General features: G+C 38.0%; 1 protein-coding gene across 1 annotated transcript in view; it reads right to left on the bottom strand.

The window, feature by feature from the left end:
* Positions 1 to 14,855, bottom strand: part of LOC123626433 (rho GTPase-activating protein 7-like) — a 185,418-nt gene that overhangs the window by 89,315 nt on the left and 81,248 nt on the right. The gene's annotated exons all lie outside the window — the stretch shown is intronic.

Consider the following 14,855-nt stretch of genomic DNA (forward strand, 5'->3'; position numbering starts at 1 on the left):
TATGGAGTTACTTGGGCATGACTCTTGTATTCTTGTGTGTCCAAACCAAGTCGATTAGTATTAGGAATCTTCCAAGTTCCCTGTATTATGTAAGATATCAGGGTTGGGTACGGGATTGGGTGGGGAAAAAAAAAAAAACAGGGAAAGCACAGGTTCTTCAAAAGCAAAATCTATTGAGGGATGTCATGGACTCAGAGCTGACCCCTTTGAGGTAAAGCATTATTTTTGACTCATGCTGCCATCCTCCCATCTGTCTGAGTTATTTACCTGGGCAAAATCAACTTCAAAAGGACCTCAAAGAGAAAATACATGTTGACAGAAGACTGCGGGTTAGCAATAGAAGGGTAACAGGTTGGGGGCTTTGCTTTGGTGACAGTTAGTGGTAGGATGAAAGTGATGACTGTATGAATCAGACAACTTATTTATTTATTTATTGGCATTTCTTTTAATTCTTCTAAATTCTCCAGCCACCATGAAAAGGCATCCCCCAACTTTTTGATTACTCTAATCCTATAGAGCTCTCTCTGTCTTAAACAGCTAGAGCAAATTGTTAATATTACAGAAGCATTATCTTCAGATGTCAAATAACTGGTTTATTAGATTAAGTTGGTCAGAGAATCAATTAATTAAGCTAACATTAGGTAAGTTATTTGAGTAAACTGCACTTGTGCTTAGTTTAACAGATTAATGCAAATTGAAGAGCTAGTCCTGTTTTCGCAAAGATTTCTTTCGAGACTAAATTAAGAATTTTTTGAGATGTGCTAATTCCTTCAGAAAACTATGCCATTGTTATGACTCCATTTCCCCTCCATTGCCCCTGCTGTCTAAAACATTTAATGAGGCTCTGACAGAGAATTACAAACTTTTGTCATCATAAAGTACTACTGTGCTTAAAAGGGTCCATTATATTTGCAAACAAACAGACCTGATCCTTACTATATATCATATCCCTCAATGCTACAGAACTTTGTTACATCCAAAGGAGTGTTATTTATAGTAAAATCCTGCTGATAACTTAAAATAGTGTCCCAGAAATATTAGATATTATTAGGTTAACTGTCTTCTAAATATTCCAGAAAATGGAAAAATCCTACTGAATATTAATTAAATCGCTTTAATTACTCTTCCCATGTGTTTGGTTACATAATTTTGTTTATTTTTAAACCAAAGTTGTGTTTGGCAAGATGATGTTCTTTGCATCTCTATTATCTGCATAGGATTTTGTGTGATTGTCTTTCATTTCTTGGTTATAATGTCCTCAAGGAAAAAGATTAGGTTTTTCTACCTGGCAGACATAGAGTCAAGTTATACACTGCACATGTAATAAATTTCAAGGATAATAATAATAATGAAATCAACAGAAGCTAGTGAAATAGCACCTCTCAAAGCCTTAGAAAACATATCCTGATATTTTCCAGCTACTAAGTTAATGTTGGATAAAGCAGTATATCCTGCAGCTATCCTAGACTGACCAGCAGTAGTCTCAGAAACAATTTATTTTTGAATTAACTGGATGCTGACATTGTGCTTTAAAAACATTTTCAAATCCATGGGCTGAGTATCAAATTATTTCAAATGATCTGCCAAAAGGAATAAAACCAAACAGTCTTGCTCCAAGATACTCCTTTTGAGAAATAAGCTTATTTCTTTACCCTTTCCTTCTTGGATGCTTCCTTATTCACCGTCCATTACATTCAGCCTGAAGTGTCAAGTATACAGACCAGTATCATATGTTACACATTCATAAAACTTCACAAAGTCGAGTGACTACAAATCTGATGCTTTGGATAAATATTATTGCCCTTGTTTTTAAAGCCCATGTATTAATATTTCACAAAATTCTAACCTTTCGTATGTCGATGGCTAAACTCCAGCAAATAGCTCATGCCTGAAAACAGAGGAGCGTATTTGCAGATTTTGGCTGGGTTGACTTCTGCAGTGGACTTAAAAAATTCCTTTTCACTATAGTCTATGAAGAGGAACTTTTTCGTAAGTGAAGCTGCCTATTAATGATGTTAGTATTTCAGCAACTTAACCTCTGCAAGTCAAAACCAAGGTGTTAACTTCTCTTCCCCTCCATCTTCCCTTCCTTCTTTCCTTCTGCCAATGCTGTTCTGGGCCAAGTGCTATGAAAGAGACTTAATATCCATCAGTCAGTAAGACAGATAAGATCCCTGTTTTCCTGAATACTATAGTCAACCATGTGAAGATGGATAATTAAAGTCAACAAATTCATAAGTAAGATAGTTTCAAATGGGAACAAGTGTAAGTAGAAAATAAGTAGGCTAATTAGATATATCATAAATGCAGGGCTGGTGCCCCACTTTATACAGCCTGGCCAGAGAGGAGCTTTCTGCAAAAGTGAGAATTAAACCATAATTGGCAGGGGTGGAGGGGAGTATGAGATGGAGGAGATGAGAAAGAGAGAGGTAGAGATAAAGACAGAAAGATAGGATTACAGAAAAGATTAGGCAGTTGAAGGAGAGGAAGTGAGAGGGAGAGGGTGTGAGTGCTAGTCCAAAATGAGGCTGGATATAAATGAAGGTCACTCTGTGCAATGGAGGCCACTGGCAGGATGTAAGCAAATGAGTGATTTACTGTGTTTTATAAACTCTTAGATTTTTAAATACATATTGGCAATCAAACATTTTTGAAACATTGTAACTTTGCATCCAGCAATGCCACATGACTGACATATGCTACTTATCCTGAAATTATTTGTCTAGTTCTGGCCTTGTTATGCTGAAGTATGAATGACATATTAAAGTGGTTGTAAAGAAATGACAGGTAATTTCACTATAAGGCTCCACATATTTTAAGATCAAAGTGAAAAGGAAAAAGACACTGTTTGGGGAACAAATTTCTTAGGAGCAGGGAGTGGATGGGCCCTGGTATGTTGATAAATGTTTAGCAACTGGATCCCTAAATAAAAAGAAAGTACTGATTTGTAGCATTTGCTGATTTCTGTGGTGTAAATAACAGCCCCCCCACCCCAACCCCCCCGCCAATTTCAAGCTACCAATTAGACATTATTGACTGCAGAGTTGGAAGAAATATGCACAACTGTCTCTTGTGAGCTGGTGTGAGCTGGTATATGGTGGTTCTCAAATATACTAAAGTGGGGACCAGTAGGATGGAGAATCGTCGTTAGAATTTGACTTGAATAGAAACATTGATAGTTAAACCAGTGGTTGTAATTATGGTTTAGTCTACATAATAACATATCAAACTAAAGCATTTTATTTATGTAATACATTTATTTTCCTTAACATTTGCTCTTGTTGCCCAGGAAAAGTCCAGTATAAACTGTAGATTTAAGTTTGGTGTTCTTCTAGATGATTCTTGGGTGTGTGTGTGTGTGTGTGTGTGTGTGTGTGTAGTGGCTCCTTAATCTCCCTTCTTTGCACTATCCATTATTTATGCTAGTAAAATTCCTTAAAATTCACTATAATCAACATAATTTAATATTCATATTTTATTAAATCAAAACATATTTAAGTTACTCAATGTATTAATGTATCACTTGGATACTTAACACCTAAGAATTTAGAAATATAGACGTTCAAGACAGCAGTTATTGGTTCCAGTACCCTGATTTTGCAGATGAGGAAGCTGAACTTCAGGGAGTTTTTAAAATCCAGGTCACTCCTCCACTGTTAAAGCCTAGAGGAGAGCCTGGCTCTTCCCACTCCCTGTCCTGGTATCTTTCCAGTACTGCATTCCAGTTTCTTTCCATGGATAACATTTTAAGTTTCATACCCACTTGGGCATCATGTATTCTCTCCTCAATTCCTGCAACCTGGTTTCCATTCCTGCCAACATACAGAAACCACACTGTTGAAGAACACCAATGACCACAACAATTAATTGTAAGAAACGTTTGAAGTCATCTTGACCCATTCTTTAAACTTTTATTTAACTAGCATTCAAGATATGTTTATTGACCACCTACTGTGTGCTATACACTGTTTTCCTAGGAAAGCAATTTCATATTTATGTGGCTGTAATTTTTAGAAATGGTATAGTGTCAAATTCTGCCTTCCTCTAACTTCTCTGCTTCTCCCTCCAGAACCAGACAGAATAAGTAGTGTCTGTCTATATTCCACGAAACAGACTTACAAATATTTGAAGAACTATGTTGTTCCCAATTTTTTCCTTTTCTAGGTGAATCATCCTCAATTCTTTTAATGATTTCTCATATGACATGTTTTCAAATCCTCATTAGTTCTCTGGATATGACATAATTCTGTCAATGACTCAGTTAATGGCTGGTGCCCAGAATTTAATATATTACTTTATGTGTTCTCTGACCAGGGCAGAATAGACAAATACTTCCCCATGTTCTATATACCCTTTTGAATGCAGCCTAAGAATCTAGTGCCTGTTTAGAACACGAACAGGATATTCTTAAGGGGATAGCTACAATCTGCTTTTTTAATGAGGAGAAACTATGTAGTTGACTTTAAGCTGAACTTGAGTCAGCAGTGTGATATATGTCTCTTTCCCCCAATATGTGCCTGTGCAGTGCTAAGAACAGAAACATCCTGTTGCCTTGAGACTACAATCAGCTGCTGTCAGAGTATAGATAATATACGTAGCTGATGTGGAAAAAAAATTTCCAGTTTATCTCTTTCAGACACAGGTGAGTAGATACTAGGCAAATTAGGAGAGAGACTTCAATTCACTTTGACTTGTTGTCAAAAACCTAATATGGCCAAGTTCCATGACAGTCACCTGGAAATCTGAAAGATGCTCCTCATTTACTCGGAAGAGCTATTTAGTTCCCGGGAAGTGAAGTTTCTTTGATTGCAGTGGTATCTGGAAAGGATAAATAGGGTTTCTAGAAAGTCATTCTTTCCAACAAGCCTCTGAATTGCTAAGGCTTAAACAACAGGAGCCTCCACTACCCTGCTTTCCTTCCATCTGGGAAAGACAATCCCAATACTCCTCTTTCTGCAAATGCTCTTGATTGAACAACACAAAACACATCACACACATACAAGGTGGTGGGGATGAGGTGCAAGTTACTGGACGTTTTACAGACTGGAGAAATACTATGTTCAGAAAAGAGAGTGTCTCGCTTGGAGACACACAAGTTCTATTTTTCTAATGGCAGCATTTGGAAGAGAACCAAAAAATTCAGTTAAGATACCCGGATGCTTCCAAATAGTGGATGTTTGATTCAGCAAATATAACATTGCCTGAATGCTCTGCTTGTCAATGAGCTGTGGCATCACATAGATAGTCATAATAAATTAAAAGCTAGGCCAGGAATAGAACTAAAACTTCCTGATTTTTAATTCAAGGTTCTGGCCCCGACACTGTCTTCAATGCCATATGCATCATACTAGCTATTCTGGGCTGGTAATACTCCTTGCTCGGTCATGAAAGAAAGGGACCTTTTAGCAAAAGACTTGGCTCAGCTTCATCCTGAAGTATTTGATCTGCAGCCAGCTGGAGTAGTACAAAATCTCATATTAGTGTTATACATTTTATTTGACAATAAATTTCTCATTCTAGACTTTCCTTTCTTAAAATAATATCCTGTTTCAAAAACCAAAAAGTTATTAAATCTTTTTTTTTAAGGAGCACTGAAGATTTTCATCTGATTTGACAGCCAGAAGCTAAAGATAATGTAATTATCCTATGTCAGAATTTCTAGGCAAGTTAAATAAGTCAATCTTAATTTTTATGTTGCTGTGTTTCAACATGAAACTTATAATAGACTGGGAGGAAATAAACAAACCAACAATTATCTTCTATTTGCCAGGTATATTCTGTTCAACCTCCAATTCCAATTATATTATACTTAAATTAATTCCTAATAAATAATATGTGCTAATTCAATTATAATATTAGATGCCTTGAAAAGGATAGATAATGTTGTTATTTAAAATTGTTACAAGGAATCTTTTAACTGATATGTAATCATTAATCATCATGGCTTTATACTAAGTGTTTCTATTCACTCTCTATCAATCTGCTTCCACTTATAAGTCCTGGTGAAGAAAACTAGTTTCTTTTGCTCGATTTTTAAACTCCAACTAGGCTTCAAATGGAGCATTTATTAGCTGAAAGTTTTGTAAATTGCCTACAGAGTTTCCTAAATAGTTTCAAAGGACATTTATGCAGCTGGTCCTCAGGAGCGCTCAGAAGTGGCAGGTGTGAACTCGGGGGAGAAGGAGTGGGTAGCAATTTCTCTCTCTCCCAGGGAAATCTGACTTCCTCCATGTGCTTCAAAGGCCCATTTTGGGGACTGGGATAAAATAGTTTCTACCGAAATAATTTACCAAGCATTCTGAAACCAGTCTTCATTTTATGTGTTAAAGTTGAAGATTGACACTCAGGTCACTACATTACAGAACACAAGGTCGGCCCCTTTCTGAACTGATTATTTGTTCTGTGCCATCATGCCTATGTGATATCCTACAGTTATTTTATTTTATTTTTTTTTAAACAATGCTCAGGAACTCATTGCTCAGGCTCAGGTTTTAAAGAAGACCAGGCATTTCTTGATTTGAAAACATGGGATAAATATCTACTTAACATTAAAATTTCATAAACTGTTTTTAGGAATATTATGATGCTCTTTCTTTGCCATGAACAACAAAGACAAAAGTAAAAACTTCTTTTTGTTCCATAAAAATATATCACTTAATTTTAAAAAAAGTTCTGCATCGACTTGACTTCTGACTACTTTTCTAGTGTTTCTCTCATCACTGTCCCTGACCCTGAGCCCAACCACTATATTTTCCTTAATATTTTTAGGTATGAATTTTACCACTGTATCTTCCTTAATATTTTTACAGTTGCATTTTTATTTTTATATATAAATACTACCAAATATACAAATAATAATCTGATATGTTTCTAACACATATTAAGTTACAGAATTAACAAAATCGAAAATCCTTATGCTATCTGATGTACTCTCACGTATACCATATGATGTTTTAGGAAACGCTGTGCTGCAAGTACAGAGCTATTTTTGATTTCTCAAATATGCCACATTCTCTTTCATTTGCAACTAGGATTGCCAGATTTAGCAGAAAAAATTATAGGATGTCCAGTTATACTTGAATTTCAGATAAATAAAAAATAATTTTTTACTATTAATACAAATATTTCCAGATATTGCACAGGACAATATTGCATTGAATATACTGATACTAAAACATATTTAGTGTTTATCTGAAACCAAAATGTAACTGGGCATACTATATTTTAGCTGGTAACTCCACTTTTGATTCATGTATTAATAATAACATTTCTTTGGCTTAGCATACCTCTCCTTGCCTGGGTATGTCAGAGGAAACCCTTGGCTTCAGGTGCAAAGTTATGCCAATAGAAAAGTTTTTCACAGGCTTGTTTCCTTGAATGAATAAACAGTAACTGACTCTTAAGTTTGGCTATACAACTTCAGTGAATGGAAATGTTCTTTTCTCAGTATCTTATTTTATGTTATAATCCTAAACCAATTTAAGAGTTGCCATTTTGGTTTTTCTTTAGCAACAAAATGTGAAAAATGTATGAGGCTGCTCTTGTAAATGTTTGGTACTAAATCTTCCATGAATCAATAAGTTCAGAATAAATTTTTTGCCATTATCTATTTTCCCACTACTATCACGTGTGATGTATCTATGATTTCTCTGACATTAATGAAGAGTCCTCACATTGAAAAAATATGGGAAATTATGTAGCCCAATTTTATCTTTTTTTTCTGAGGAGAAAATTACTACAGGAAGTATAAGACTTTCCTAAGGTTACAAACTTTGTTAATGGCAGAATTGGAAAATCCATGTCTCAGATTCAATTCACCTTTTCTGCTTGTTACTCGAGTAGCTGTTGACAATTTTAGGCCTATAAGGTACTTCCGTCAACTCTACACATGGCCCAAAAGGGTGTATTTTTCACACAAATCTAAATGCATTTAGAGATCTGGTTTGAATACATGTAGATTTAGAAAAACCTTGCAGACTTAGTTATATATGGCTGGCGTCTCCTTATTGTTATTAATCTACATATCTAGAAGATAAAACCAGGTCACTGATGATTTGTTCTTTTCTTTCTCCTTCCCTTCCTTCATTCTTTCTTCCTTTCTGTCTGTCAACAATGAACTATATCAGGACTTCTCAAATGTTAGCAGTGCATTAGAATCATCTGAGGAGCTTTTTAAAACAGAGAGAGGGGCTGATTCAACAGGTGTTGAACAGGGGTGGAGCATTTGTATTTTTAACAAGTTCTCAGGTAGCTCTGTTGCTGCTTCTGCTGCTGGGGGCCACACTTTGAAAATCATGGAACCACATGTTGGAATAGTAGTTGTCAATATTGGGTGATTATCAGTATACTTGTATGGCTTTGAAAACTTCCATATACCAAGGCTCTCCTGGTGAAATTTTGATTCAGTAGGCATAGGGTGAGGTCAAGCTACTGTGTTTTTAAAAAAGTTCTATGAATGTATCCATAGCACAGCTACATTTGAAGAACACTGTTATATATTACAGAGAAAACCACTGCACCAGTTTCTGACAAAAAATTAGGACAATAGGAACTAGATTCTCACCTAGAGTGATTCCACAAGAAATCCATTAATCCCCTACATTAACAGGTCAAAGAAAAAATTACAACAAATAAATGTCAAAACCAAACCTATTCCAAACTTATTTTAAATGACCTGTTAGTGATTAAAAATGAAACAAAATAAATTTTAAACAACTCTTTTAGGTAACAAGGACTTAGAAAGTAATGTTCTTAACTTGATCAGGAGTATCAGATACTTAGGGCAAGAATTGAGGACGAAGGAGCTCAGGAAATTTCATCCCAAACATGACTCCTTGGTATAAAGAGTATTCTGAACTAAAGGCCCTTAGAGATCAACAGGCTGTTTTTTCTCTATCTACATAAACCAGATGGACCCATCACAAACAAAACAAAAACAAAAACAACCCCCCCAACACACAATTGACTTCCCTTCCCCTCCCCGTTATCTCAATATATTGCAGGAAAGATCAAGAATGCAACCAGACCTCGCCCAAATCATTTTAAACATAATATCTGTCTCCTCTCAGGCTGACAAGTCATCTGTTTCCCCAATCCATTCGTTCTTCCAAAATATCTATTCATCCTCCCCTGCAACCATTTATTGCCCCTAAACAGAATTACCCGTATCCCTCAGTTCTTCCTCCCTTCTAAAAGGAGGGTAGGTAAATTTCTGGACCCCGTTCGGATATCGGGTGATCGCTCCGTGATTCTCCCCAGGCACACGGTTAATACACCTTGCTCTTATTAATCTATTGTATCGTAAGTTGATCTTTCAGTGAATCTTCCCAGGTGCCGGGAAGTTCTACCCCCCCCCCGCCGCCCCCGCCGCCCCCCCCCCCCCCCGCGCCCCACGTGCTTCACGGGACAGTTCCCCTCCCCCACCCCCCCTTTTGGCACCAGGGGAGCTGCCAACCCGCTCGGCTCTTCCGAAAGCCACAGAGAGGAGAATCCTTACTTCGACCCCCTGGTGACACGGTCAGATACCTTAGCTTACCAGACTCCCGGTTTTCCTCTGTGGGCTCCCGGTGGTCGAGCAGCCGGTTAAAAACCATTGTCTCTTTTGCCTTTGCGAATTTAAGATTGACGAGAGAAAAGGTTTTTGTAAGTACTCCGTGGTATGAATGTTCATATGTTCACATTGTCTGGTCCCTCTCCTCTCAGAAGCAGGTTTTTTTTTTTTTGACAAGAGTCCCGCTCTCTTGAGCCGGCCGGAGTGCCGTGGCGGCGTCAGCCCAGCTCACGGAAAACTCAGCCCCCTGGGCTGAAGGGATCCTCCGGCCTCAGCCTCCCGAGTAGCGGGGGCTACACGCATGCGCAGCCACGCCCGGCCAAGCTCTCGCTCTGGCTGAGGCGCCTCTCAGACTCCTGACGTCCAGCGTCCTCCGGCGTCGGCCTCCCAGAGCGCTACGACGAGAGGTATGAGCCGCCTTGCCCGGCCCCAAAATAGCCTTTTTTTGCTGTTGCTGCTTTCTTTTGTCGCCGTCTTTCGGTGTCCTCCTGTCACAAAGAGGGTTCCCGCAGGGTAGAACGTGGGCCTGGAAGCCCTGTAAGCGCGCCATTGGGGGGCCGGCGGACCAGCCAGCTCCACGGTTCTGACTAAATCGGTGTCTATTAAAGACAAACTTGGCGGCAGTTCCCTAGAAAACGAAAAAGAAAATAAAAGAGAAACCGTACGAGGGACTCCGCTCTTCGCGTTTCATGTCCCTGAGCTTGTCTTGGGACTGAGCGGGAACTTTCTCCTCAGCCTCGGCCGGCCGCGGGCGTGTTTTGGCGGGAACGCGGCGGGCGACCAGTCTGAAAAAGTGGCTGAGGGTCCGAGACAGGGAAGCTTCTAGGCAGCCACACTCTTTGTTCCGAACATGTCCAGCTCTGGGGGAGTCCTTGCCCTGAATGGCCCTGTCGTCTTTGTCTATCTTGTCTACTTCAGAGAGTAAATTTTGGGTCATCACAGGAACTGCCTTCTCGGTGCCCTATGCGGGCTAAACCTGAAAAATGACCACCTGGGCTGTCTACAGACACTGAACTGAGTTACTTTTGAAATAAATATACCATTGAGAAGTCTATTAATAATTATTAATGGCCAAAAGAGGGATCTTTTACATGGAAAGATTTCTAAATTACAAAAAAAATAAATTTTAGAGATCTCTTATTTAAAAAAATAAATAAATAAATTGCCTTATTTATTATTAACAGAGAAATTAGATTAAAAGAGAGACGCATAATGGTGTGGTTAGCCTTCAAAATTGTCTTGACACAATTGAGCAAATATCTGATCCAACAATAATAAAAATCCTTTGGGCCGGGTGCGGTGGCTCACGCCTGTAATCCTAGCACTCTGGGAGGCCGAGGCGGGTGGATCGTTTGAGCTCAGGAGTTTGAGACCAGCAAGAGCAAGACCCCGTCTCTACTAAAAATAGAAAGAAATTATATGGACAACTAAAAATACATACAGAAAAAATTAGCCGGGCGTGGTGGCACATGCCTGTAGTCCCAGCTACTCGGGAGGCTGAGGCAGGAGGATCGCTTGAGCCCAGGAGTTAGGTTGCTGTGAGCTAGGCTGACGCCACAGCACTCCAGCCAGGGCAAAAAGAGAGAGACTCTGTCTCAAAAAATAAAAAATATATATATATATTAATAATAAAAATCCTTTGAACACTACCCCTGTGGGAATAATAGCAGAGGCCAATTGACCTTGTAGCCTAGTGGTTAAAGTTCTGTGCTTTCACGTCGCAGCCTCGGTTTGAATTCTGGGTAGGGGATGAGCCTGTTCTGGTCTGACGTTTACCTAACTTTTGCCATTTGTTGATTCTTTTCCCTTCCATGCACAGCTTTTGATTTCCTGTCTTCTGTGGAGGCATATGAGGCTTTCAGATGTTTATGGTCAGCTGAGAAGCTGGGACCCTAGAAAATATGGCTGGACCAAAAAACGTGAGTTCTACCTTGTTTATGGCTATCGAGACTTTCCTTTCTTTGAACTGTTTTTGTGGGTTTTCTGGATCTTGTATTAATAAAAATTGTACTCTACCTCTTTGGAGACACCTCTGATCAACTTATAACCTTGATTAAGGCTTATTGGTTTCACTTAAAAAGGTACTTCAGTTAAAAAATTCAAAAACAAAAATGTCGGCTGTCTGTTCCAGCTAAAGTTTGCTCCATTCATCTTCACTCCTCCCTACTCCTTCCTCTTTGCCGATTATGGAGTTTTGGCCAGTCAAAAGTGGCTAACTGAAAATGTTTAAGGAAGGCAAACGCTAAGCCATAACCAATCCCACTGTTTCTATACCTCACTTCCATTTTCTGCGTGTCACTTTCTTTTTGCTGTCCGTAAATCTTCTCCAGCGTTGTAGTCTCTCAGAACCTGTTCTGATCAGCTACTCAATTTGTGAATCGCTCTTTGCTCAATTAAACTCCATTAAATTTAATTTGTCAGCAGTGTTTTCCGAAGTAAAGCTCCCAGAGACCCCTGGGAGCACCGAGAGTCCAAGTGACGCCCCGTTGTGTCCCCTGCTCCCTTGCCGCAACTGGAGCTTGTGGGTAAATTCTCTTGGATTCCAAAGCTCCACAAGTTTGTGTTTTGAGCTCTCTGAGTTTGTTTGAGAAAATGTATGATTCAAACTGGGTTTAGAAGTCATGACAGATTCTAAAATAGGTCCAGGATCAGATTGGATCCGAAAATTGATTAGCTTCGATCCAGGTAGAAATCTCAAATGTCAGACTGGGTCCTGCAGAAATGAACAGTGAATGACAACAGTCCAGGGGGTTGTGAACTCTAGCTTTCAGGAATTTGCAGAGATTTCAGTGTTCTGTCCCTTTGTTCCTTTTTCTTGTGCGCTTGGGTAAGGAAAAGTCATTGCCTAAGTTGATCCTGGAGATCTGAGAGCCAAAGCCAAAATTTAAGGTGAAAATAGGATCCTTAATTTCTGAAGAACTGAGTACTTACTTTCTGGCTACATCTACTTTTTTTTTTTTTAGTTTTTTATGGCTTTATTATTTTCTTTATTTTCTTATCTTTTATTACACAGTTGGTGTGTTGTTGTTGTTTTGTATGCCTACCTGAGCAATTTTGGAAGTTATTCAAGCAGTTTTTTTTTTTTATTATTTCAGCATATTGTGGAGGTACAAAAGTTTAGGTTACATATGTTGCCCTTGCCCCCCCCCAAGTCAGTGCACATCGCACTCATTATGTATGTATACACTCATCCCCTCCACTACTTATACATGTGTAAGTATTAGGCCCTGGAATTGGCAAATGCTTATACAAATAAAATCTTACTAAAGGAAAATTGTTGCCTAGCTAATAATTACTTAAAACAATAAAATAGGTAATTAAAAGATTGATAGTCTAAATAAAAAGTAATATTTAAGAGCCAACATATAAAAATTCCTTATAAGAGCTATAAGATTTGTTTCTAGCTGTATATCTATATCATGTGTATGTGATATTTTACTACCAAAATATGTAAAAGGGCTCCACAATCCAAAAAGGATAGATGGATACAAAATGGTACCAAACAATTATCAGATGGATTATATATTGAGAATTATTATTTTTCACCTATCAGATTGTCAAAAAGAAAAGAAAAAGTTGACCACACTCAAGTTTGACAATATTTTGGAAATGTAAATTTCCTTCTTTTTGGAGGGTGGTTTGGAAATATCTATTAAAATTAAAGTAGGACATACTCTTCACCTTGGCAATTCTAATTTTAGACACCTATCCTAGAAAATTACTTGCACACATGCAAAAATAGTAAACCCAATACTATTCAGTGGAACATTTTTTTTCCCCAGTAGCCAAAGAACTGGAAATAACCTACAACATATGTGGCCATCAATAGAAAATTGTTTAAATTAATAAATTATGATACCATTATTCCTCAGATCACTAACCAGTAGTTGCAAATAATGAAGTAGACTCACATGCTCTGACAGAGCATGAGTAATCAATATAGTGCTTCAATGTGAGTTAGAAAAATATCCCTTTGGATGGATGCAGCTCTGTGCCAGTGTTCATGTTTAAAAGGTAAAACACTGGTTGCCCATCAGTCCCCACTCAGCACTTTAGTCTGGTGTCCTTGTGCAGTGCACAACCTTCCCAACCGTACTTGGGACTCTGCTACTCATAGGCAAAGTGCTCCAAGAAGAGTTTAAGTGAAAAAAGAATAGTAAAGACCAGCACTCTATAGCATGAAACCCTTTATGTACCAAACACACACACACACACACACACACACACACACACACACAACACACATATAGACATACATCCTAAAGCAAAATTCTTTATATGGAGAGAGAGAGGCACAAAAAAAAAATCTGAAAGAATACTCATCCTTGGGGAGGTGGGTGTGGACAAAAAGAGGTTTCTTATTAGTGAAAAGAAAAAAAGCTTCTCAGTGTGCTTTCCATGTAGATAGTACTCAGCTGAGGGTAAATTCTTTTCAACTGTGCACATGTGCAGCGACAGTGGTACACATTTACCCTGATTCTGGGGTCCACAGATTTCCATGTTGTTCTGCTCTGGCCTCTGATGACTTTGGTCCTGAATCATTGTCTTCCTATATTCTAAGTTTACTCTGCATAAAAATTACTCATTGGACTTGTTAAATATGCAAATGTAATTCTATAGCAATTAAAATAATTGGACTTGAGTTCTTTTTATATATGTATGTATATATATAGCTCAACATTGAAAACAATCTGCATAACTTCATATTGAACAAAAAAGAATTTGAAAACTGATTAATACCATTTGTGATTTGATATAAAATTTGAGAACATATTAAACATGTATATAGTTATGTTATATATTTGAGTGAATGTAGACATATTAGATATGGCCCCCTAAGGTGATTCAGGATGGTAGTCACTTTTAGGGGCTAGATAGGAAAGTGGAATAAGACACAGTCTCACATATGCTGAACTGTCTCTAAGGTTTCATTCCAGAGTCAAACAGAAAATAAAACAAATCAAAATAACATAAACAAATCCTCTAACCAATGGAAAAATATTCAGATTTATAACCCCAGGTGGTGGGTAAAGAGGTGTTTGTTGTGTTCAACTCTGTATATTCCAGTATATTTGATATCCTTTCAACAATTAATTAATTAAATGTCAATTTCTGAGTCACACTCTAGAGATTCTGGTTTGATATTTTTCTCGATGGACCCTGGAAACCTGCCCTATGTAAATACCCCAGATGATTCCGATGAAGGTACTCTATGAGGAATGTGTTGAGAAGAAAAACAATATTTATTTTCATCTCCTCTACCTATCATTTATTCCCCCACATGTTAAAGTCTGATTTCTGCTTC

The sequence above is a fragment of the Lemur catta genome, chromosome 22 (assembly GCF_020740605.2).
Source record: "Lemur catta isolate mLemCat1 chromosome 22, mLemCat1.pri, whole genome shotgun sequence".
NCBI lineage: Eukaryota > Metazoa > Chordata > Mammalia > Primates > Lemuridae > Lemur > Lemur catta.